The sequence below is a fragment of the Python bivittatus genome, unplaced genomic scaffold (genome assembly GCF_059951505.1).
Source record: "Python bivittatus isolate LINGU-HERP-01145 unplaced genomic scaffold, Pbiv_v1 ctg000060_np1212, whole genome shotgun sequence".
Classification (NCBI taxonomy): domain Eukaryota; kingdom Metazoa; phylum Chordata; class Lepidosauria; order Squamata; family Pythonidae; genus Python; species Python bivittatus.
In genome coordinates this window covers 18,782,052-18,806,208 of record NW_028277044.1, presented here as the reverse complement: position 1 = coordinate 18,806,208, position 24,157 = coordinate 18,782,052, and the positions used below count along the sequence as shown (strand labels likewise).

General features: G+C 38.2%; 1 long non-coding RNA gene across 1 annotated transcript; it reads left to right on the top strand.

The window, feature by feature from the left end:
- The first annotated feature begins 242 nt into the window (after positions 1-242).
- LOC148216449 (uncharacterized) lies at positions 243-23,236 on the top strand. The gene is made up of 3 exons (XR_015795411.1): positions 243-5,427; positions 19,023-19,225; positions 21,331-23,236. It is a non-coding gene; the product is annotated as an uncharacterized LOC148216449 (long non-coding RNA).
- The last annotated feature ends 921 nt before the right edge of the window (positions 23,237-24,157 follow it).

The window sequence follows — 24,157 nt, the reverse complement described above, 5'->3', positions numbered from 1 at the left end:
TGGGAAATTTAAAATGCAATCAAATCCACAGAGATGCATAATGTAAGGACATAAGCAGTGCCCTGCTGGATTGGATCCCAACTGTACAATAAAGTCCACTGTGCTTCATATATATTTCCATTGGGGAATTATATCAATGCATACAATTGTTAAAATAGAACTCCCAACCTACATTTTATCTCTGAAGGACACAACCTAGTTTTGTGACTGTCTGTTTTATTGATGGGAGAGATGAACCTAGATGTGCATTAATGCTTCAGTGTCATAATGAACTTTCAAAGTTACAGTATTTTTATAGTAAGAATACAATTATATAACTGATTTTTCTTCTTCCTATTTAGCCATTCTTTTCTTTTCTTTCTCACTGCATCTGCAAAATCATGCCATATGATGGAATGAATGAAAGTTTGGATCTGCAAGAATGCTCTGTGATGATGCTAGAGAACTGAGGAGTGCCTGCACCATACAAGTACACCACCTTATGTGAAGGAACCAGAATACACATATTTATCTAGGTCTTGAACAGGTTGGTCATACTATCATTGCAATTATGTGATCAATGAGGAGATAGGTCACTGAAGAGATGAGATCTCGTCTCCTCCTAAATGCTGCTGACATACTGTTCTACCTTCTTTTAATGGTCTGGATCATACTGTTCATGAGCTATAGTATGATACTGCTAAACTCTAGTTTGTAGATTTTTGAAGTGGGCTGAGTTTTGGTCAGCTGAAGATATATTGAAAACTACTGCTGCAGAATCACACAGATACACATCGCTCCTATGGTTATATAAACATGACAGGACTTTCTCTGCTCCCTCCTCCCCAAAATGTCTCTAGGATAGAAGTTTTAGGGACGTAAAAATGGAGTCATATCGTCACATATTTGCGTTGGTTTTAATGAGTTGGGCAGTGACCAATTCGATATATAAATAAATAATAGATAAATAAATACCTCATAGTTAACGAAGTATAGTGATGGCCACCAGCTTAGATAGCTTAGATGGATTGTCCTATGCGGCCTCTCCCTGTTCATTGATTTCAGAAGGCTTTCTGGTTTTCCAAGCAGCTATGGGAGTTGAGAATGTAGAAGAAATCCCAGAGCACAGTTGGAGATGATGAAGAGCAAATCTGACCAAATAAGTATTAAGAGCCCAGTTTAGAGATTACATTGGGGTGATAAGAGCAGCAAAACGTGTTTATTTTCCCACTTTTACCATGCAGGAAGCTAGCCAGCAGCCTTCTTCAAGGTGATCCACTCTCCAGTGGAAAGGGAGGAGTCATGGGAATATCTTCAAGGCCACTGAATATGAATGAATAGACTCCGACTGGATGAGTCCATATGAGTTGACTGAGGAATCATCTTGTCCTGGTATCTGGGAAATATTTAATCCTGTAACTTCTGATGAAATGTACAGGATCTTTGGAACTGTTAACCTGGTCACCTGTCCTTTAGATTTTTGCCCCTCTGTGTCAGTTAAAGCTGTCCAAGTACCCATGTGGTAATGAATGAGTCTTCACTGAAGGAAGCAGTGGTACACCCCCTCCTGAAGAAGCTATCATTGGACAAATGGTGTAGGCGTAAAACCAGTTTTGTTCAATCTTTTGTTAAGAAGATGGTCAGATTGTAGCTTCAAAGGACCCTGGAGGAAGTGAATTATTTGGATTCTTTTCAGTCAGATTTTAGGCTGTATTGATCATGCTTATCAATGACCTCTGGTGGTGCAACTGTTCCAATTCTTCTTGATTTCTCAGTGGCTTTTAATACCATAGATCATGGCATCCTTCTGGGCCTCACAGTGTTGCAGTGTTTCTTCTTGTTCTGTGCCAGTTCCAGTCAGTGTTTATGGGGGGACTCTAAAAGTTAGGGGCTTTAGGCTTGACCTCTCTTCTCTTCTCCCCTTCCCCCCCCCCTAAAAAATTAGAAAAACCCTTGGAGAATCCAGTTATATAATGCTTCCAGTATCCATAATCCATTTTATATTTTTGTTCCACTTTTAAACCACAGTAGATCTTTATAGAAGTACTAGCCATAAAGACATTGGTTATACATGAATCAACATACTGGTATAGATAGGAATGTGAACATGGACTTTCCTATATTCTCATGTTCCATGGACATATTCCTATCAATACATCACATTTCCTCTCCCCATTACAATTTCTCAAAAATAAATGTAGAAACTTGGAATGGAAATATCTGTTATATTTACATATTTTCTGGAAGTTAGTAAGACTAAAGAGAAATAATTGTTTACAATTTTATAACATATATAGTGCCCAGGCAGAAGACATGCTTAGAGCTTATTTGACTAATTATCTACACTGATAAAACCTGAGTATCTGCCATTTAGAGCAATCTCTTTAATGTTGGAAATCAGTTGTAGCCTGTTCAAAACACCTTGTCTCTCCTCCATCACTAGTGATACAATTAGAAGATCCTGGGGAGTCCCCCAGCTGAAGAGATAGTATGAGAAAAGGAGAACAAGGAAATCTTGCTGGGTGCAATTGTTTATTCCCACTAATGTATACAATCAGGCAGCAACGTCACTTATACATTCATATAGATTTTCCTTTGATAGAACAAAGGGTTTTGTTTTCAACAGGGCAGTGGGTGAGAGGAAGAGAAAAGGAATGAATTACTCAAGGCACAATGCCTCAGTATGAGAGGAAAAGGCACTAAAATGTAATGTTTTCTCAGGGAATTTAATTGCAAAAACACTCAAGACTTTAAAAGGACTTTTAAAAAAATGGAATGTTCTGATTAATCAATATGCACTTTCCAATGGCATTGTGTGAGGAGCAAGGAGAAAAATAGAAGGTGATTTGAGTCCATAAAATACCGGAACATTTAATTGTTTGTATAAAGCAAATGTAAAATTTGATTTAATTAGATTTCTCTGTAACAAAGTGATATATACCCCTATGGGGACAGGGCATGGCGAGAAGGAAATAGGCCAGAAAGCAAGTCTGTTATAAGGAATTGGAAATAACTAGAGGTGTCCACAGCAAGGGAGTAAAATAAGTCAATATGTTGTCCACAACTATATGATCAAAGTCCCGCCCTTTTATTAACATTAATCAAACTTCCATTATGTCCTGCATGTTGATAAACTTAGAAGACTAAGAGCCAAAACTGCTTGGAATTGGGAGAACTTCTTATTCATTTCTTTTTCACCTTCCAACTATCAGAAGTTAACTTTGGGAATGAAGAAGTTTAACCCGCATGGCTTTTTGGAGTGGGTTAAATCTACCTAGTTACTCTGAAGCTGCGAGGAAGTAAAAACAGTTAACTGTTCTGTTGTTTTTTAGGTTTATTTCTGCATAGCTATCACTCGTGCGCTTTGATTTTTCTTAGATTTGGAAAATGGTATGGGGAGATATTTTGATCATGTCTTTCCAATTAAAACACTTGTTCAGGGCCAAACACTTCTCTTCTAACAAATCAGTTTCCTGTTGTGGTTACCAAAATATAGTGGTGCAAATAATGACCTGGATCGGATGTGGCTTTTTAAGTTAGGACATTATCTTAAGATGTAAGTTGGTGAGGAAGTAGTCTTAGTTTTTAGCTTCCATGGACAAGGCAATGAAGACCGCTATAAACTAGGTATGGGATTCTAAGGACCAACTGGGAGACTTCTTGAAACCTCTCCAAAATCCTCACAGCTACTAGATGTATACAGCTGCCAAAACAATGTGGACATCACAGTCAAATTCTAAGTATAGTCTAACCCTAACCCACTCATGAAGGGAGATTCAAGATCAGATCAGATCAGATCACAGCAGAACAGGACAGGATGGAACAGAACAGAACAGAACAGAGCAGAACAGAAGTTACTTTTTGCCTCCCCCAGTTAGTTTCATGTGACTGTTGTTATTTCAACACATTATTTTTTTACAAGGAAAAAGGGTTATGTTCTTCTGCTAGTAGCTAAACTCGTAGCCTATGTTATGTGAGTTCTAAAAATTGGGTCCTATTTTTCATTTTTGCTGATCTGGGATAGATCTGTCAGGCAGGGTAGGGGCTTGAAACTCAGGTTCTGTGATACGATTTTCTTCCCCTTCTATCTGTTCTCAACCCTTGTAAGCCAAAAGCAGATATTTAATTGTGGCAGTCTGAAAAATCAAGGTTAGAAGCTAAGGATGTTGATATTGGCTGGTTAAAACTGTTGTGACAAATATAGCTCCAGGGAAGTCTCTTAATGTGCTGGATGAATTACGGGAGCAGTCGAAGGATTTTGATACAGTCTCTGCTGGTTTACTGCTCCTTGACTGGCCCTAGTCACCAGGTATTAGCAAGTTATGCTATAGAGTTTACAGCACAGAGAATATACTCTGAGGCCTGTTAGAGCTATAATCTTTTTTTAATGCTTTATGTCAGGCAGCCCTGCTGCACTCTAACCACTCTTTAATAATAAGACAAAAGTGATATTTTAAGGTAACAGTTAATAAATAACGTGACTTATCCAATCGCACCTTTCACTAAAATATTATTATCTTTTGACAGATTCATTACAGTGGAGGCATCAGGAGCTGATGAAACACTCTCTAATTCTACCACTAGTACATTTTCTGCAGTTGTCTTTCTTTTAATTTAATTCTCCTATTCTGAAAGCATACTGTCCATTGCAATTATCGAGTAAGCATTTAATCTAGCATAAGTAAAGCATTTTAATCTTTTCTTATGGAAAAACGATTAAATGGTCATAACATTGCTATGATGAACATTCATTTCATATACTCCAAAGTTTTAGAAGTTTCTTGAAGCCTGATCTACGTAAAACTAAACTACTTTATCAAATACCATTAATTTGGATTCCTAGATCTATAATTTATTGCTTTTTCCTATTGTTCAGAAATGTATGTCTTCATAATAGGCCATGACCCATTAATGTATCATTTGATGGCAATATTTAATTTTTCTTTTGCTTTTGAGGCAATGGCCTCTTCCTTCCAGATTCTAGATTAAATATTCTTTTGTAAAATTTCTGTACATAATTTTGCAGAAGTTTAATTTTTAAAGAGTGGTACGCATTTTAATAAACAGTCCAAAAACTGAACTTTGATACAAGGTAATACAAGGTAAGAGAGGTAAAACAAGTTAGAAGGTAAAATGTTCATCAGATTGAAGTGAGTTATTTCCATTGCTTTTTTCTGGGATATTTTTGTACTTCCCAATCTAGCGTACAGCCCTGGTATTCTCTGAGGTCTCCCATCCAATTACTAACCCAGAGCAATCCTGCTCAGTTCCCAAGCTCAGAAAAGGTTGGCAAGCTATTGCCACCTGCACAGATGGAAGTTTAGGATTATAACTTTCACACAATTTGCTATTTTGCAGCAAACCAAGATTACATCCAAATGATATGTGCATGGCAATGTTCTGATGCAAATTCTGCCCTTGGGATTTGGATCCTGACATCTGATGCTAGTAGGTATGAGTTTTGTATCTTGGGGTCATGAAGCATGCTTACTTGCAGCCTCCAGGCCAGTTAAAGCAATTCTATGACTGTCTCTACTTTTGCCAGACAGAAATGACTTTTTACAGTGTTGCAAAATTCTGTGTGATAGCATGTGGTGGGTAGCCCAAAATAACATCTTTGTTACCCTTTGTGAACCGTCCACTCAACACAATTTAGAATCACAGAATCACAGAATTGTGTAGTAGAAAGGGATCATGAGGATCATCTGCTCTAGTCCTCAGCAATATATTGTTAATGGTCACTCTCAAGTTCTCCAACCTTTGAATCCCCTATATTGAATGTGTGCCTTAATTTTTTCTCTGTAAATGTAATGCCTTACATTTCTCCCTGTTGAAGGACATCTTGCTCCTCTCAACCCAGTCTTCCAACCTGTCCAGATTAGACTGCACTCTTATTCTGTCATCATGAGTGTTGGCCCAACCTCCCAATTTTGTGTCATCCACAACTCTGACGAGCAGTCCATCAACTCTGTTATCCAAGTTATGAATAAAAATGTTGAATAACACTGAATAATACTGACCCCAAGACAGACTGCCGTCGGCTACTGTTCTCCAACTTGATGTAGCATCATCAGTGCTGGCTCTCTGAGTTATTTTGTCTCTGCAAATTAGATTCATTCAGCTAGTTAATGTCGGTGCATTATTTAATACGTGATTTGCTGTTTTTATATTATTCTTAGTAAATTTAAGCACTTTGCCTGGTTGGCCTTTGGATTTCTTCTTTTACACTAGAGTTAAGCTGACACTGAACTTCTGATTAGTTTCAGGCATATAATTTAACTATTTCAGATATATTATTTAACAAGTTCTATTCTTATCATTACTAAGCATATTGCATTGTTATAATTTATGGATTGTATTTAATCTCTTAGATCAGTGTTTCTGATGGTGTTTCATACTGGCTGGGGGATTCTGGGAGTTGAAGTCCACACATCTTCAAGTGGCCGAGGTTGAGAAACACTGTCTTATATAGTTTAGCAGGATCATAATCATTATACTTGTATCGCTACAATTTTGTGTCATTTGATGCTGATCTTCAACCAAAAATGAAGATTGTTTTGTCCCCTGTCTTACAGTTGCTTATGCTATATGTCCTATTTGGGCTCCAGAGGGTTCATGTCCCAATGCCCATTCTTTCAACTTCATGCAACATATACAGGAGAAACATATACATCAGAAACTGTTCAGCTACCATGAAATTGGAAACCTGCCCTTCTGAGCATTTTGTACACCTACAGAAAGAAACAAAGGGGAAGAGAGATTCTGTGGGTGCATAAATCTTAAATCTCATCATCTGCCTGTTCTAATTGTAGTTCTCTAATTCAGCATACTTGTCTAGGCATTGCTCTATTATGGGTGTAGACTATTTTTTTCATATGGAGGTTCAGGGAATCAGCATGTGGGAGTTTCAACAGATTTTGGCAAGCCTGAATATTGATCAGGACAGTGATGGGTATACAGTTTATTTGGGATATTACTTCATCCTAGGAACCTGTAAGGCCATTTTTGTTGCAGCTTATCAGGCAATAAGAATTCTTTGAGGTAGGCACACCTAGGATGCTCTGTGGTGCCACCTGCTCTCTTTGCCCATAATTGATCCAAAGGATGGAAAAAGCTTTTGATTTCTATCACCACCCCTGGACTACTCTTTGTCTACCTATTGCTGTCATCACTGCAAGCTATCCAGAATAGCCACTGCCATCATAAGCTTTGCAGGACACAACCACCTCATGGTTTAGAGGTTGTGCAAGCCAGCTCTATCATTAGCTAGAGTGAAACAACTATTTTTTCTTGATCTCTCAATCCATTTACCTCTTCTGGAAGATGGAGCTATAAGTATACAGAAGGCCTTCCCTGCTCACATGAATTAGCTTGCTAACAGGTGAAGTAAGATATAACTGCCAATCCAGTTGAATTCTTGAGTGGATAAGTGATTTTGCCCTTTGTTTTGATTATTATTTTATTCCATTATTTTTTACACTTAAAACAGCATCCAAAGAGCACATAAATCAAGATTCATTCATTGTTCCAAGAGATCACGAGATTCACCAGGGCTATTATTCTTATTAACTCAATATATATAATTTTTCCACAACCAATAAAATGAGATTCATCCCTTTGTAAACCTAATGTGCAAATTTTATCAGTAGCGTTTTTCCTGAAGAGCAACTGATCATATGTTAAAACGCCATTTTTCAATCATTAAATTATTCTAAAACCATCCAGATGAACAATTATTAATTTAGCTGCCAAAAGTAGGAATTTAATAAACTCTTTAACATTAGCTCCCTAAAAATATGTAATAGATACAATTCTGGGATACCGTCTACTCTTTGTTTTGTTATAATTCTTATTTCTTCTATTTTTTTTCTGAGAAAGACACAACTTTTTCACATATCCAATCCATACGAAAAGATGTTCCCTTTGTCTCAGGCACAAAAGCCTCTTGGACCAATCTTAGTAAGATAGCTTTATTCAGTCCAGCACATTGCTTTTCCTTCTTCATTTCAAACATTTGCAGGAAAAACCTGTCCCCCACTGGGTTATTCCAAAAATATGTTTGTGAGGACTTATCAGGTCTAGTAATCTCTCTCTCTCTTTCTCTGTCACTCCATAAAAATACCTTTAGTGCTTGCTGATTTGAGGTGGAGGAATGTGTATGAGGAAGCAACAACCATAAAAATGACGGCATTGAGAAAATAGAAAAGCTTCACACTTCTTGTAGCTTTCCTGGTTTTTTTTTTTTTTTTCCCTGTCTCAGATGGTTTCTGAGGTAGAAAACAGTCTTGTCTTGCTTAAGGGAAAAATTTAACGCAACCTTTCTAAGCTACGTTACGTGCAAACATAATTAGCAATCGAGTGCCAGAAAATAACTGTTCAGAAATCAATCTGCAGGGACTGGGGGAGATGAAAATAACAGAAAATAGTACAAAAAGTGTGGGAGAAGAGACATCATTTATCTCTCAAATTGTTTCTTGTGAAGTTTGCTCTATTCCGGCCTCAGTATTATTGGCTGCTCCTCAATTACGGTGTAGCGTTTGATGGTTAAGCCTAAATTTTCTGAAGTACAAATTAGTGATTTATTGTATCAAAATGATCACATTGCTACAGTGAAGAGTCAAGGATCCCTGGGTGCCTGTCACACTTTTGGATGACATTTGCAGAACCATCATGGAAGATTGTGCAATGGCACCTGGTACCTGGTGAAGGTATTTCAACCTCTGCCTATTTGCCAAAAGAGTGTGACAATGTTGCACTGCTCATTATATTCATCCATAAAGGTGGTTCAGTGGTAAACGTAGCCATGTGCCCTCTGGCAGTGCATGCAATGGGTATGATTACCAACTTTTCCACAGCTTTGTTCACCAAGCATAGGGTGACATCTGAACGTGGGGTGGTGGCTTCCTAGTCTCTGGTGAAGTCAGATAATGTAGTCATGGTTTGTTATCTGTGAATAGTTTCATTCTTTTCTTTTAGATCAGTGTTGCCCAAACTTGGCCACTTTAAGATGAGTGGACTTCAACTCCCAGAATTCCCCAGCCAGCTTGGCTGGCTGGGGAATTCTGGGAGTTGAAGTCCACTCATCTTAAAGTGGCCAAGTTTGGGCAACACTGTTTAGATAAAAAAAAAGGGTCTAGGCATTTTGACATAAGATTTTTGCTTAGCTGAGAAACAGCTTTAAGCCTGTCTAATCTAACATTATCAGTTGGGTTTGGGAGCTAAGTTGGCTTATTTTTCCTCTGCATCAGTTTGTCTGAAACAGCAGCAAAGCTCTTTTCAACTTCTTGTAGTTCTGCATATCTGCCGAGCTTGTGGATGAACATTTTTTTTATTGGCAATTCTTGACTCATCCTGCCTCCTGCTAGCCTTCCTCTGGCCCCTAGGCCCAAGCCAGCCTCCCTCCAGCCACGAAGAAAGAAGGTCAAAATATCTTCCTCCTTCCTCCGTAGTATCATGCTGAAAATCTGTTTTCAGAAGCATTTTTGTTGCATCAGGTTTTTGTTGCATTCTTTTCAACGGAGCAAAAGAAGGACGGCACGGCAGCTGAACAGTTCCCCCTCAGAGCAACCGTTCAGATTTTTTCTTTGCACGCGACCAGGCAAATTCACATGGTATAAACTACAACAAAAAGTGAATGCAGATAAATCGTTGTGGGGTTTTCCTTGCTTGTTTCTTTTTGGTTTGCAATTTATACATGTATGTGGAGTGGGCTTAAGATTTTGGGGGGGGCACTTTGAAATGGTGATAGCCCAGGGCAAGGAACTGATTACATGTTTTGTTGGACAGCTGGCAAGAACATTAATTCGATCCTGGTGTTCTCTGTGGGTTCTCAGTGTTTTGAGAACCACAGCAATGATGATGTTTGTCTGTTGGCTTCATACTGTTATTGAGACCGAAAGCGGCAGAGGGGGAGGGAAGGGGGAGGGGAAGATTTCCTATGGAAAAATGGCTAATTGGAGACCCACTTCCACCAGGGAATTGGGGGTAATGGTAGGAATGGGCATTTTACCCTGTGGGAGCAGGGTATCTTTCTCCCTACAACTCAGCGAATGAAGCGATTTACTCTTCACTTCACTAGAAGCAAAACTGTTCTTTTTTCAAACAGAAACAAGAATAACTGAGTTTTTTTTTTTATCCTTGCTCAACAAGGGGTTTCAGGGCAGAGCCTTGGTTTCCTTCCAGGTGCTTTTTGTCTTTGTTTCAAAAAGAAATACAGCCGAATTCAATTATACATGGTTTTTGTTGGTTTTCCATGTCTTTTTCCTTCCTTCGCTCCCCACACGAGGACTGCACCAGTCCAAGAACAGCATCATGGCGTTGGGTCCCAAGGCAACATGGGTCTGTTTTAGCTCCGTGGCTTTGAATCAATTACCTTGTGGGTCAGCTGCTGCTCCAGAGGAAGATTGTTTTGTGGCATTTTCTTTGTGTGGCTGATCATTTCCCACTGTCATGAACTCACACTGCCCAGGACTTTCCCTTTCCTCTAGACATGGAAGAGCCATGGGGTACCCTTCCCCCATCCTTTAGAGCAGTGTTCCTCAACCTTGGGAACTTTAAGAGGTATGGACTTCAACTCCCAGAATTCCCCAGCCAGCATGGCTGGCTGGGGAATTCTGGGAGTTGAAGTCCACACCTCTTAAAGTTCCCAAGGTTGAGGAACACTGCTTTAGAGTCAATCTGAGAGATGCCTGCCTCTCCCTGCATAGTGGCTCAGTGTTAAAATTGTGACATGGATAAGGGAGGGGCGAATGCTGGAACTCTTCATGGAAATCAATGGAAATCATTTTTGGATCGTTGTATAGATCGCTGTGGTATAATTTCATAATTTGCATACCTTTGTGGCCAATTGTTTCTGATTAGTAATCTTATAAACAACCTTTACACTATTGTTAACAGAGCTCATCCTGATTTATTTTTCATTGATTAGTGCTTTCATTTTTAGTTTTAAGTGATGTATGCCTTTGTTTTATGTTTTTAGTTTGATCTGATTTGTTTTTGCTGCTGGGCAGACCCCGCTATCCCTGTTGTGCAGCCAAATGAAATTGATCCTGCCTTGAACAGAATCTTAAACAGAACGTTAACTTGCATTAATTACATTTCTGGTAGAAGAGATCCATAGGTTGGCCATGCTAAGTCTCGGTTGCCTGTAGAGCCAGCAAAAGTCTGTGAGCTGCTACGTGCGTCTTGGTTGATGGTTGCATTGTTTAGTAAAATATAATTAATTAAAAACATCAAATTACATTTTAGGAACTCAGTAAGAATCTTAATCTGGTTGATAATTAGACATAGGGATCAGGGGATCAATGAGCTGAACTTTAATTTTAGTCGGTCACATTTGCAGTTGTCGGAGCAAGGTGTTCTCATTGCCAATATACTTTAAATGCAGCCTCAATAATTAGAGACAATCAGGATCAGAAACGTTTGGCTAAAATGCTTGACCCACTGGGTGAACCAGAATCCAGGAAAAAACTTCCACCATAGAAGTCTCTTTAAAGTCTGCAGAACATGCTTTGTTTCATGTTTTACTTATTTTCATATCTAACAGCCTGCTATCACTCTATCCTTCCCTTCAACTTTTGTTTCAGAATATGGATTAAGAAAACTATCTGAGGTGTAAATGTGACTGTCAAAAATATCTGGAAATGTTTAATCTGGCGCACGCGTTTTAGAGGACAAAAGAACAATGCTAAATATGCCTTTTGATAATAACATAGCTTTGTGGCTGGCAGAAAGCAGAGAGTCATAATTTGATTTTGCAAAGGGATGCACAGTTTAAAGTGCTCCTGTATTTTGCTTTTTTTTGGTTGGTTGGTTTGTTTCAAGTCTTATATCTATGGCATTTTTGGGACGTTATAAACATTCTCCTGAAATCTGCTATTACAAATCTGAAGTATTTCAGGGGCATGGCAATATTTGACTTTTATAGGTTGCAAAGATGCATAGAAAATTGTGCAAAATACAGAGGAGACATTATACCCATGCAGATCCCACCTTGCTCCAAGGGATCTTCTGCTAATACTTAGTCAAAAGAAGCAATTGTGTTTAATCAAGCTTTGCAATGAGCCTTGCTTTCTCCAGTTCAATTCCTCCTCACGATGGAAAAAGAAGCCGCTCATGATTGTAGGCTGAAACCATTCTAACTGCGTGCTTACACCTGATCAGGAGTTGTAAGAGTTTAAGACGAAAGGCACTATTTTCTTAATGTTGTAAGAAACTTAAATCTGAATCAGATCACACATCTCTTTCTTTAGGACAGCTTTCTTCAACTGTGCTAATTCTGAGCAAATCATGATATGACCCAGTATTCTGCTTTCCACAGAGGGAAGCTAAATTCTTTGCAAAATTAATAGGCAGGGCCTAAAAGAAGCAGATCACCATTCTTGACCCATCCCAGCTACTGGTGCTGTATAGGTGGCCCTTGCAGAACCAGAAATGGACTTTCTATAGTAAAATGACTTAAACTGCATTGACAATACAAAGATAATACAGTAAAATATTTTATCAGATTTTATTTTTAAGGGGTAAGTGTCCTTTCGGTACTGAATGTAACCATAATACATTTTAAACATGACGATGAATAAATAAAGCAGTTAAACTATGTCGGGTAGGCTCTCCAGAAATCTGGGAGTTGAAGATCCATCTGTCCCAAACTACTCTATAGCCTGATGCATCCAGATGGCACCAGATTGCTTAACACATTTAGATCATGTCTCAAACACATGACAAGAGGCAGAGACCTGAGTAAAACACCCTCTACAATATTTGCTTGTGAAAACATTGTAATCAATCCTGCAGAGTACAGCAATGCAGTGGCTGGCCTGAGAAGTCTAGTGGACCTGGGATTACCTAGGAACGGGGCAGCTATTCTTAGAAGCATACAGAGGAATGGTTGGTGGTCTTATTGAAACAACGGTTGTGCAGGCACGCAGGCAAACTGCCCTTCCTTTGTGGTGGCCGCACTCCCATCAGCTCCCTTGCTGGTCCTTCCTGTGTGTGTTGTTGCTGCCTTGAGTAACCCCTTCCCTTCATTAAAAGTCTCGAGTTAAGCACATGTCAGCTTCCTTTTGTCCGTATTGATCAGACTCTGTCATCTTCTCCCCTGCCCTTATCTGCAATTGAACCCTGGGTACCGGGAGACTTTTCCTCCCTCCTGAAGAGCATCCTCTCTCCTCCTTAACCTGGCCTGTCAGCATAATGAAGGCTTGATTTCAATGCAACTCCCTCATTTCTCTGTTCACTGCTCTGCAGGTTAATGCAGATTCCAAACTTCAACAAGCAGCTGTTAAACATGTCATTAACACTACTCCGGCTGCAAATGAAACTCAGCTATTGGGATTATTCTGGGAGCTATAGTTTCGTGATGAGCTTTGTCAATCACAGCTGACCTGCTGTGTACAGAATGAAACTCAGATTATCTTCTTTCTTCCTCAGACTCTTGTCATTTTTTTTCCCCCAGAAAGAATTACTATTCTGTTCCCAGAAAGATTGATTACTTGCACAAATAAGAGAGTCAGAGACATTAATACAAAATTCCACAGGCTTTTCTTTATCTCAAACCTGCAACTCCCTCTACATTTCCCTCCTGGTAATTATATTAGAATTGTATACACTAGGAATTGCCATCTGATTATTATGAAACTAGTTTTGTCATGACAAAAATGAGCTTAAGTCTTGTTTTTTTGGAAAATGATCAGCACAGTGCAGTAGATGAGAGAGAAGGAGATTAAATCCAACTTGCTTTCATCCATGAATGCTTTCATCTCTTTTTCAAACACAGGAAATGATTACCACTGCTATAAGCTGCAGATCATAGGAGTGAAAAAAAGGATATGAAAATATTGAAAATTCCGTAACCAGAGGTAGGGCATAATATAGGTCCCTGTTACTGAGAGACATCTGCTTAATTTTTTTCTAATATGGCCAATGTCAAGGCTTTCCCATTTGAAGAACTATCTGACAATGAGGTCCCATTTTGTCCTGGGGAATATGTTAACTAGCTTGTGTTTTTCCTAGGTTAGATTTTGATTGCAGAGAACAGAACTATAAAAGAAGCTCCCTCTGTTTCTCTCCCTCTCTCATTCTTTTTCTTCTAAATGTGGACCTTCGTTTGAACCCTGGAATAAGCCAACAATTGCATATCAATATTTCACAGGGAATGGCAGGAGGCAGCATCTTTGCTGGAACTTCTTTTGATGTGGTCAAAAGGTCTATATTACAAATAGCCTTTTTGTGACCCACTTGCTATAAAAGAATTAATATACGACTGCTATTTTTCATTCTGGCACAAAAGTGAAGGCAATTTTCATAGCACTTTAAAATATTTGGAGAAATTGACAAGAGTTTAAATGTTTGAGGATGATATGATAGCTGGAGATGCTTGCTATTTTTGGCATCTAGTTCTCTGCCTTTTTTTCCCATTCACTCTTCCCTAGACATAACCACTATGTTCCCCATTTGATTCCAGTTCGTTGGGTTTTGTTTGCATGCTCAGTTGTCTATTTCTTCTCTACCTTTCACACAGTCCTGGGCTTGTTGTTTTTATTCCATCCAGCAAGCAAAACTGCTCATGTGCAAGCAATGTCTTCAAGGTGAGCAATCCAATCTGATCACAAGACCCAGTAGAAACTACGCAATAGACTGCAACTGGGGTAGTGAAGGAAGTTAACTGGAATGACTGGGCCCTTTGCTGTATCACTTTGGAGTTCAAAAGAATTTGTGCAGTTTCCAAGAACTCTTCAGAAGGCAAGATTGTTAAAAGTCCTATCCGGGGTTAGGGGGGATGAGGATAGATGATATGTATGTCTTACCTACATCAGGTGACAATCACAGATGGAATGTGGAAGTAGACACTATAAAAATAACTAAGGCTGCCCTAAGGACTCTAACTAGCTTTCTGGGAAGAGGAAGCCAACAAAGTTTATATATATATAAACACACACACACAAACACACACACATATACATATACATACATATACATATATATATATACACACACACACATATACACACCAATCCATAGATAATGATATCAGAGCTACCAGAATTGCAGACATGACATGGAACATGGAATGTGTAGAACACTAGAGAAGGAAAACTTCTCTAGCAGCTTCTGTAATTGCCCTTATGTGATGACATTCCATGTCTTGGAAAGCTAGCTAGGTAGTCTGTCTTCAGTTGCACTTTGTTACTAGCTAAAGGTTCAGCTAATTAATCAATGGCTACTTGTTCTGCCTTTCAACACATTCTCCAGAAAAGTATTTTCAAATTAGAGTCTGAGCTATAGCTAGTTCAGCCTTGTGCATGGATTGTTAACTCAAAACCAAGTTGAGGATGACAGCAAACATATCTATAGCCCAGAAATTGAAGGAGGCTAGTATTACAACTTTAGACCATTGGTACTCCAAATAATTAGAAATAGTTTGAATGGAAAAGCTTTCAGATATAATATATAAAAAGGAGGGCAGTAGGTATAACATCTTTTTTTACTGAATCTGGAAAGATTTTATTCACTCATAAAAAACTCCAGTTCAATTAAGAAACATTGTCCTCAATGATTATGTGGGTTTTGTGAGATGAAGATGAATGGCCATTTTGAAGGGCAGAATATAAAGATTGATTATGGGCCATTAAGTCATTCTTGACTCCTAGTGACCACACAGATTTTCTCCATGACAATCTATCCTCAACCTGGCCTTTCAGGTCTTCCAATGGTGCACCCATTGCCATTGTAACTGAGTCCATCCGCCTTGCTGCTGGTCATCCTCTACTTCCTTTTCCTTCCACCTTTTCCTGCATTAGAGCCTTTTCCAGAGAGCTGGGTCTTCGCATAATGTGTCCGAAGTAGGATCATTTATCCTACTTGGCCATTTATACCTCAGGTGAGAACTCTGAGTTGATTTGTTCAATGATCCATTAGTTTTCTTGGCTGTCCATGGTATTCTCAGGAGTTTCTGCAACATCAAAGTTCAAAAGTGTCAATACTCTTCTTATCCTGCTTCTTCAAAGACTAACTTTTGCTTGCATATAGTGCCATATAGAATATTATGGCTTGCACAATTATGATCTTTGTAAGTATAGGTACATCACAGGATTTCAGTATCTTTTCAAGGCCTTCATGGCTGCTCTACCAAGTGCTAGTCTGTGGCATATTTCTTGAATGCTTGTTCCTTTACTGTTGATTGTGAATCAGCCATGCATTATGAATGGTGTGTGTTTGTGGTGTGTGTGTCTCTGTGGCTGTGTCTCTGTGTATCTGAATGGGATGCTCAAAGCTGAACTTCTGAGCAGTCATCAATATATCTTCTCTTCATGCCATCATTACAACAAATCTGTGAGCTAACATGGTGGAGGGTTGGCATATAGGCTCTCAGCGTGCATTTTTCCTTTGATTGCCATGGTGAGCAGAAGCATCATTGCTTCCTTTTTTGCTTTTCACATGATCAAATTAACTCAGATATATTTGAGTTAATGGATTTTCTTTTTACTAGAATGTTGTAAAATATAACTGCTCTACCTTACGAAATTTCAGAGTGAGTTATTTTTGCTTTTGACCTTTCCAACCCAGTGGAATTTTGGAAATAAATGATGTAAATGGACACAGGACTGTGTCTATCCATCTGTTTGTCTATCTATCATCAGGATAGCTCTCCAGAAACAACTTTGGGTCATGTTTGGTAGGGCGGGAGAAGCTTGGAAATGATACACGGAAGAGGGCTGCAGAGAAAAAAAAATTCAGAAAAAATCCCGGAGTCTGAGATCCATTAATTTAAAAAATAACCCCAAGATTGGTCCCTGTAGAAATTTTTGTAATCAATAAAGTTTAACATACTTCACAGAAAGAAAATGATGAGGTGCAGAAATAAGTGCCTTGGTCCAGAAATTAAGCGCAATTTAGATGTGAGATGTGAGTCCCCAGCACAAAATTACAAAGCACCAGAAGTGTACTTTTTGCAGAAGGCAATAAGAATTGCTTGAAGAAAGATGCACACACAGCAGGCACAAAGAGAACTTCAGAAAAACCATGGAGGAAACACACACACATACACAGACACACACACAAACACACACATAGACCCACATCATCACAACCAGCTTAGGTTTTTTGGTTTTGGTTGGTTGGCTGGCTGGCTTGTTTTTAGTTTGAAATGAAGGTTGGGCTGCAGCTAGCCAGCATTTTTATATTTTCTAAGCCTGCCTTTGGGGCTGTTGTGAAACATTTGTAGAAAAAAGAAAAATACGGGCTGGATGGGTGCTCTGGCTGAAATACTGAGATTAGCAGTTAAAGCATATTTTGGGGCCAACAGGATGGGAAAAGGCTTTCACGGAACATCTCATATTTGGTACAGAGAATTATTTAAGAAAAGAACTAAGTTTATAAGCAGATAGTGAGGAGGGTGATAAACTACTCGCCAGTAGGGAAACCCCTCCCAACTATTAATAATTCAATGTTTCATATTTTGATTTATTCAAGCTTTGTGAGACCCAAGTAGCACTTTTGCATATTCAATTTTTTTCTCCATTGACTTTAATTAAGTTTGCCCCAGGCTGGAAATCTGGCAATGGTGATGAAACTTGGAGATTTTACCCCCTGTTCCTCAAGAACAAGGTTAAGCAGACTTTTCCCTGTCTCATCCAGCTATTACTTAAAGCCTATAGCTTATTATGTCATCAAGTTAAAGCCTCTGAAATTTTTTGAGGTACTTAACTGCCACACCATAAATATTTTCTACCTGGTGATGATAAAAATGATCCTATTTCAAATAGTTCTAAAGATGTTAATATTGGTAAGTGACTGTAGGGTGGAGGCTACAGATGTTGAAATTGTGGGGGACACTAGGATTTAATTCCAGGATTTCTCTTCTAAATGATGACAGTATGAGCAGAATTATGATTTGGAGTGGAGAGGGTGCTGGTTTATAATATGAACTAGACTATTATATTAGGATTAAGTTTATATTTCCTGTCAGCAATGAAACTCACTGGTGATTCTACACAAGACTCTTTTTCTCAGCCTATTTTTGCACACTTGGTTGTTCTGAGGACATGAAAAGCAGTGCTCTACTCACTATGACCTTCGGCTACTCCTAAATAAATACGGACTACCATCCCTATCTTATTGTGACTGGATTGCCATAACTCTGCATTATGTAACCATGTGAAAACTTTTCCCGTGGAAAATGTCAGAAAAAAACCCACTCTGTGTTGAACCTTAGGTGGCAACGAATGAGACTAAATCTGGTATATTAATATTGCATCTTTTTATTTATTACTCTGTATCTGAGACTCTTTTTTGTCCCCAACTTTTCCTAACATTCATACCTTGTATGCATCTTGAACACAACTTTCTCCATAAGTACACTTCAATAGGCAACTTTGTCTAATGAACTGTTTTGTAAACAACACTTTTTGCAATGCGCACCTTTTTTCTGGTCCATTATGTATCCAAGTGTATTTTTTCTTGTAAGCATGCTGGGAATGATCCATGCTGACAGATTTGAACATTACTGGCAATCTTGCTGCAGAATCCTTTGCTTTAAAAGAAATCAGTGGAAGTTTTACATTTTTACACATGGCTATGAGATCATGGCAAGCTCCATAAATCTCGTGGAGATTGACCTGCCATAGCCTATTGGAGTTGGTCCTTATAGCATCTGCAAAGGTCATATTACAATCCATACTTATCTACCTGGACAAAATGACACTTACTTCGGAGTAGATATAGAGGCGTTCACTACTGGGGGGAGAAACAAACTAAACTAATAAATCACCCACAGTAAGTTAAATTCATTTCGCATAACTGCTAGTTCTAGGCAAATCCTGCCATGAAAAGGGTTGCAAAATTCATCAACTGAAGGTAAAATGGAAACCAATTTTAATCAGTAATGCTAGAAAATAAGGATAGCCTTTTTAAAGTGCCTGTTTTTATAATGTTACTAGAGGATACCAAAGACTTACATTTATTAAACTCTATAGCATCAATTTTTTTTGGTCCTTCCAAAGATGTTGATAATATGCAAATATATTTAATTTTCATCAATCCAGCAGTTGAAAAACAGATGATGATTCAGCTGCAGCTTTAAAACCTGGAGACCCCTCTCCTACAGTTGATATGTTATGCATCGCTAAAGTTGCATCTACATGTCAGTGTGCAATGAAATTGGGAGAAACCACGTGCAGCTTTGTTCCTTTCTGCCTCCAAGGTGGTAGCTATTAAAATTCCATCTTCGACTCTGCTGTTCTCAAAGGTAAGGAGTGGGATCATCTTTTACATCACCTTGGTGAGCGAACTCCAGGGGTTGCCATTTGTTTTTTAGGAAAGCGTTTCAATGACTCAGAAATAAACAAAGGGGACAATAATTATAGCTTTGAAAATGTCTACGCTTCTAGGCTTTGGTGGTGCAATGGTGGTCCTCTCTGCTCATCACTCTAATTGTATCAAAATGATTCCACAACAATTTCTTTGACCGTAGCCTTCATCAAAAGGGTCTCTGCCTTAAAAGCAAGCCGCAGACAATCCTTTTCTTGTAAAGGTGAGGGATTCTCAATGCACATTCAAAGCCATACACCCAAGTGCAAATAAGTCAACTACCACAGCTATTTAATCAGGAGCATTTGTTGATTTGAGCAGAGCCCCTATGCTGTGAAATGAAAAAAAGAAAACCAAATTTTCTCGAGCAATCTTGCTGTTCCTGCTTCAGGTGCTAGGCCATTTCACTAAAGCAGCTCAGACGAGAATGTCATTAGTTCTTAAGCCCCAGGTGAATTTGCCACTGTTCCACATGATTAAGCCAGATAATTGTGTGTTGATAGCAAATGTGGTTGGTAAAATACAATTTCTGGGACCTTCCTAAACAAACACAAGGTAGAAGGGAGTCAAAGTGCTGTCATTTCAGTCTTTTGTCACAGGCTTTGCGCCTGCAGACGCATCTCTGGCGAAGAGCACCGAGGAATTTGATGCCACATTCTCTTAAAGGTGACCTGGCTGAAAAAGGAGAATGTGCATTTTTGGCATTCAGATCCAGGAGAGGGGAAAAGACCATCACATGGAAGTGTTTGTGCAATGGAGCTGGACTGCTTTTGGCTTGTCTTAGGCAATAAATGTAAATGCTCCTTCTAAGTTTAGCACAATTGTTCTTGCAGACGATACCTTGAAAAAAGATGCAAATACTCCTTAATAAGCTTATGTGGTATTTTCCAAAGAGCAAAAGATAAAAGATACATAAGAAATATACGGAAGCTAGAATACCGAAGAGAAATTCTAGAAATTTTAGACTTCAATGTATCTGATACTGTATTTAGAGGAAATTTAAATAGGATATGAAAGAAATTACACTAGTGGACATTCCTAAAATAGCATAAATAATAATTTTTCCAGTATCTCAGAACTTACATCCTTAGATTTAAACACAAACTTAACATGTATAAGGCTTTCCTAAACCTTTGATCATCAATCAGTTGGTTGAGATCAAAATTAGATTTCAGCTTAATCTAAAATATTTGCATTAAAATTATTTTCTTATAAGTGGTAAGAGGAGAAAGCAAAATAAAGTTACCAAGGGAAATCAATCCACATGTGATATGCACCACACACACACATGCTTCAGACACAGTTGGTAAAAAAATTAAAATTGTCCCTGTATCACTAACATGTTAAACATGGAAGAACATGGCTAGAATAAGTCATATAATTCTGTTTTAATTATATCTTTATTGAAACAAAAGTACTTTACAAGCTCTATTTCATGAATGTGTCATTTACAGATTGAGAGTTGAAGTTCAGAGACCTAATTTTGCTTAGAGCTGCCTGTGAGTTATGGCAACTGTTAGACTTGAATTCACATTTTATCAGTTCAGATTTGATCTATCCAACAGTATTCATGTTAAGAAAGGGTACTACTGCTTCCTCCAAATCTAAGGTATATTCGCTGAACTGTTTTAAGTTGTTCATTAAAAGTACTGCATTCTGTCCACGGGTATTAATGATTCAGTATGGCAAATTTTATTTTTGCAAAATATTTAGTAGCGACTAAATGGCGTTGGCTAAGCAGAATAGATCTTGGCTAGTATTTGGAGAGGGCCAAAAAGGAAATACCAGAGCCATAGTCCAGATTAATAAATAATTTTTAAAAATGGAAGGATGCAATGACATACTACTTCTATATTATTGCCAGCAAAATGGACATGTCTACAAAGTAAGCTTAACTAAAAGGATATTATAGCTAATTTGCCTCAGGGTACATCCCAACACTTTAGCTCATTAGTTTGAGAAATTTCAGCCTATCCTGGTCATTCTTTATGCTCCATTCTAGTAATATAGTCCAGAATAAAATATGAATACTATGTATTTCAGAGACTTCAGCACAACCTGGTCATGAATACCTTCTCTCTTGTTCATTACAATAACATGGAACAGAATAAAATGTAGATACTTTGAACTGTACTCCAGACATGTGGGAGAAAGGCCTCTACAAATCTGAAGATGTTTGAATGTTCCTTATCATAACATACTTTTAGCAAAGAGCAGTGGACATCAAGTCAATGGCTATTAAAATACATTCTTTTCAGAGCTGATCATATAAAAATAAAGAAAACTAAGATGCACGAGGGTATATGTTCAATACATTTTTCAGAGAGAGAGTTCTTGAAGCATTCAAAAGTGACGGTAAAGAATCTACCTGAATTGACAGGAATCAAACAGGTCAAGCCAGGAAACTGCAGATGTCAAGGAAAAGCAAAGAAGAAGATGGTGGCCCATGATCAGCAGGCAACAGAGGCAAAAGAAAATGCACAACCAGAGTCAGGCCATGTGAGAGCACACCAGCAGTATCCATAGTGGGAACAAGATGAGAACAGAATTGGCAGCCCAAGGTCAGAACTGATCAAGTTGGAGCGAAAGAATTTGCAGGCTGGCTAAAAACAGTAAGTCCAGGAGCAGCTGCAAGCGATAGGGACCAATCCTGCAGTCTATCTTCTTCATCTCCCATGGCAGCAAAAAAGGCTGCAAAGACAATTGTGGTACCTTAGAGATTAACTCAGGAAATTTTAGACATGCTATGAAAAAGTGACAGACTGTTTGCATCTTTCCTTTTTCAAAGTAACGGCTGGGTGACTTTGGACCAGTCGCGCTCTCTCAGCCCAACTCACCTCACGGGGTGGTTGTGGGGAAAATAGGAGGAGGAAGGCGTATTAGGTATGTTCTCCACCTTGAGTTATTTATAAAAATAATAAAAGAGGGATGGAAAATCTAGAAAAAAAAGTACGTGCTTCATATTATCAGTTGTATATTTAGTTATCACTTTTCCTATAGAAGAGGATTATGAGATGTCAGAAAATAAATGCAAAGGGTATGATGCAGGTCATCCAGAACCTAATCCTCCAAACCAAGGAAATACTATTATCAATCACTTTTCCCCAGAGGCAGCAGCTTATTAACAGGGAGAAAAAGAACCCCAAAAAACAAAAAAATGAACTTTATATTCTTCATGAATTTCGGTCCAATTACTCTTTTCAAAGGTTTTTTTTTTAATTTCATTGGATGGATATAACATGAGTGACCAGTAAGACATAATGTGTGTGAACTTCATCTTCAGGTGCTGCTGATGGAAAAGAAAAGTGATTAGTTTGCATTTTCCCAAATGGGAGATATTTCTAGCCATGCTTTTGTTTATTTTGGATCCTATAAAACAGTGTTTTTCAATCTCAGTGACTTTAAGACCTGTGGACCAACTCCCAGAATTCCCCAGCCAGCATGCTATTCACTGAATTGAGAAACACTGCTATGAAGGTACCTCTCCCCATTTCAATGAATGGCCTGGAAATGCATGAGTCCTTATTTACCCTTGACACTTTCAGATATGTCTTTGGTGAGAGCTGGCACAATAATTATTGAGATCTGCCCTAGTAATAATGAAAATAACTTAGGTTCCAAGTCAGGGAAAGTTGATGAAATCAATAAGACAACACGTGCTTGTAATTATTCTTGAACTGATTTCATTGGAACTGTATTATTTCTGACTTCCTTTGCTTTTTTTTTAAGTACTTGGATTTATTACTGTGGTTTAGTTCCCTATTTTTATTTTGTGTTATCGTATTTGAATCCCCAATTGATGTCAGTAACATCATTTTCAGTGACACTTTGCACTGACTATAATTTTCTTTGAAAAAAATGTTACCGAAAAAGGAAAATAAATAAATACCATCAGTAAACAAAGTAATAATCACAGAGCATTTTAATCACTTTGTATCATTTGATTTATCAGTAAAATATCCTTCTACTTTTTGCTGTGTCAAGTTCTAAGTAATCAACATATGAGAAATCAAATAGCAAACTCCTCTACATTGTTAAGTAATCAAGAATACATGTCTACCTAATTCAAGCCTTCTGAAGCTAATTCCATTTCCCCACTAATGTCTTTAGGTGCTTTTGTAACATCACCTAACCATTTAGGTGATGTTAGGAACCCATTATTTGAAGTCATATAAAGCCTGCCCTCATTAGGGTTATTTTGGTACGCTGATGGCTGGCTCTAGAAGATGCAAGAAATTGCTAGTGGGAAAATGATCTAGTGTTGTATTTAATATTTGGGAGAAGACTTCATTGCACAATCAGTGAGATGATAACATGCAGGACTAGAATTTAGAAAATAAAGGTCCTTGATTTCAGGAACAAATGTTGAGCCTTTTTTATTTTACAGCTACATGAATCCTACTTTATAGTTTTACAGCATTACAGTTTTCTTGCTTCAAAATGACAGAAAATGGGATGTGCTACAGAAAGGCCTGAATATGGAAGGAGACACAAAAATTGCCCATCTCTGATTTAAGCAATGGAAAATGTGTGCTTTTCCATTCGTTATATTTTGTATAAACTGTATAGATCAACCACAAGGAATATGTGTTGAATGGATTTGTGCACTTTTGACCTCGTGGACCTTCCCAGCCAGGACTAGTTTTACCTATGTTAAAAGCTGATAGGAACATGAACATATGCGTACCTGAATACATTTGCATGCCAACATTTCACACCTAGAATGCATGGAAAAAAGGGCCAAAATGAATGAATGAATCAGCATTGCAGAGGAAGGTTGAAGGGCCCAGTTTCTGGGTGTGATTTCTGTTTATTTAGCATTTATAATTACTGTAATATATATCATAAGAAATTGAGGTCCAGATATTAT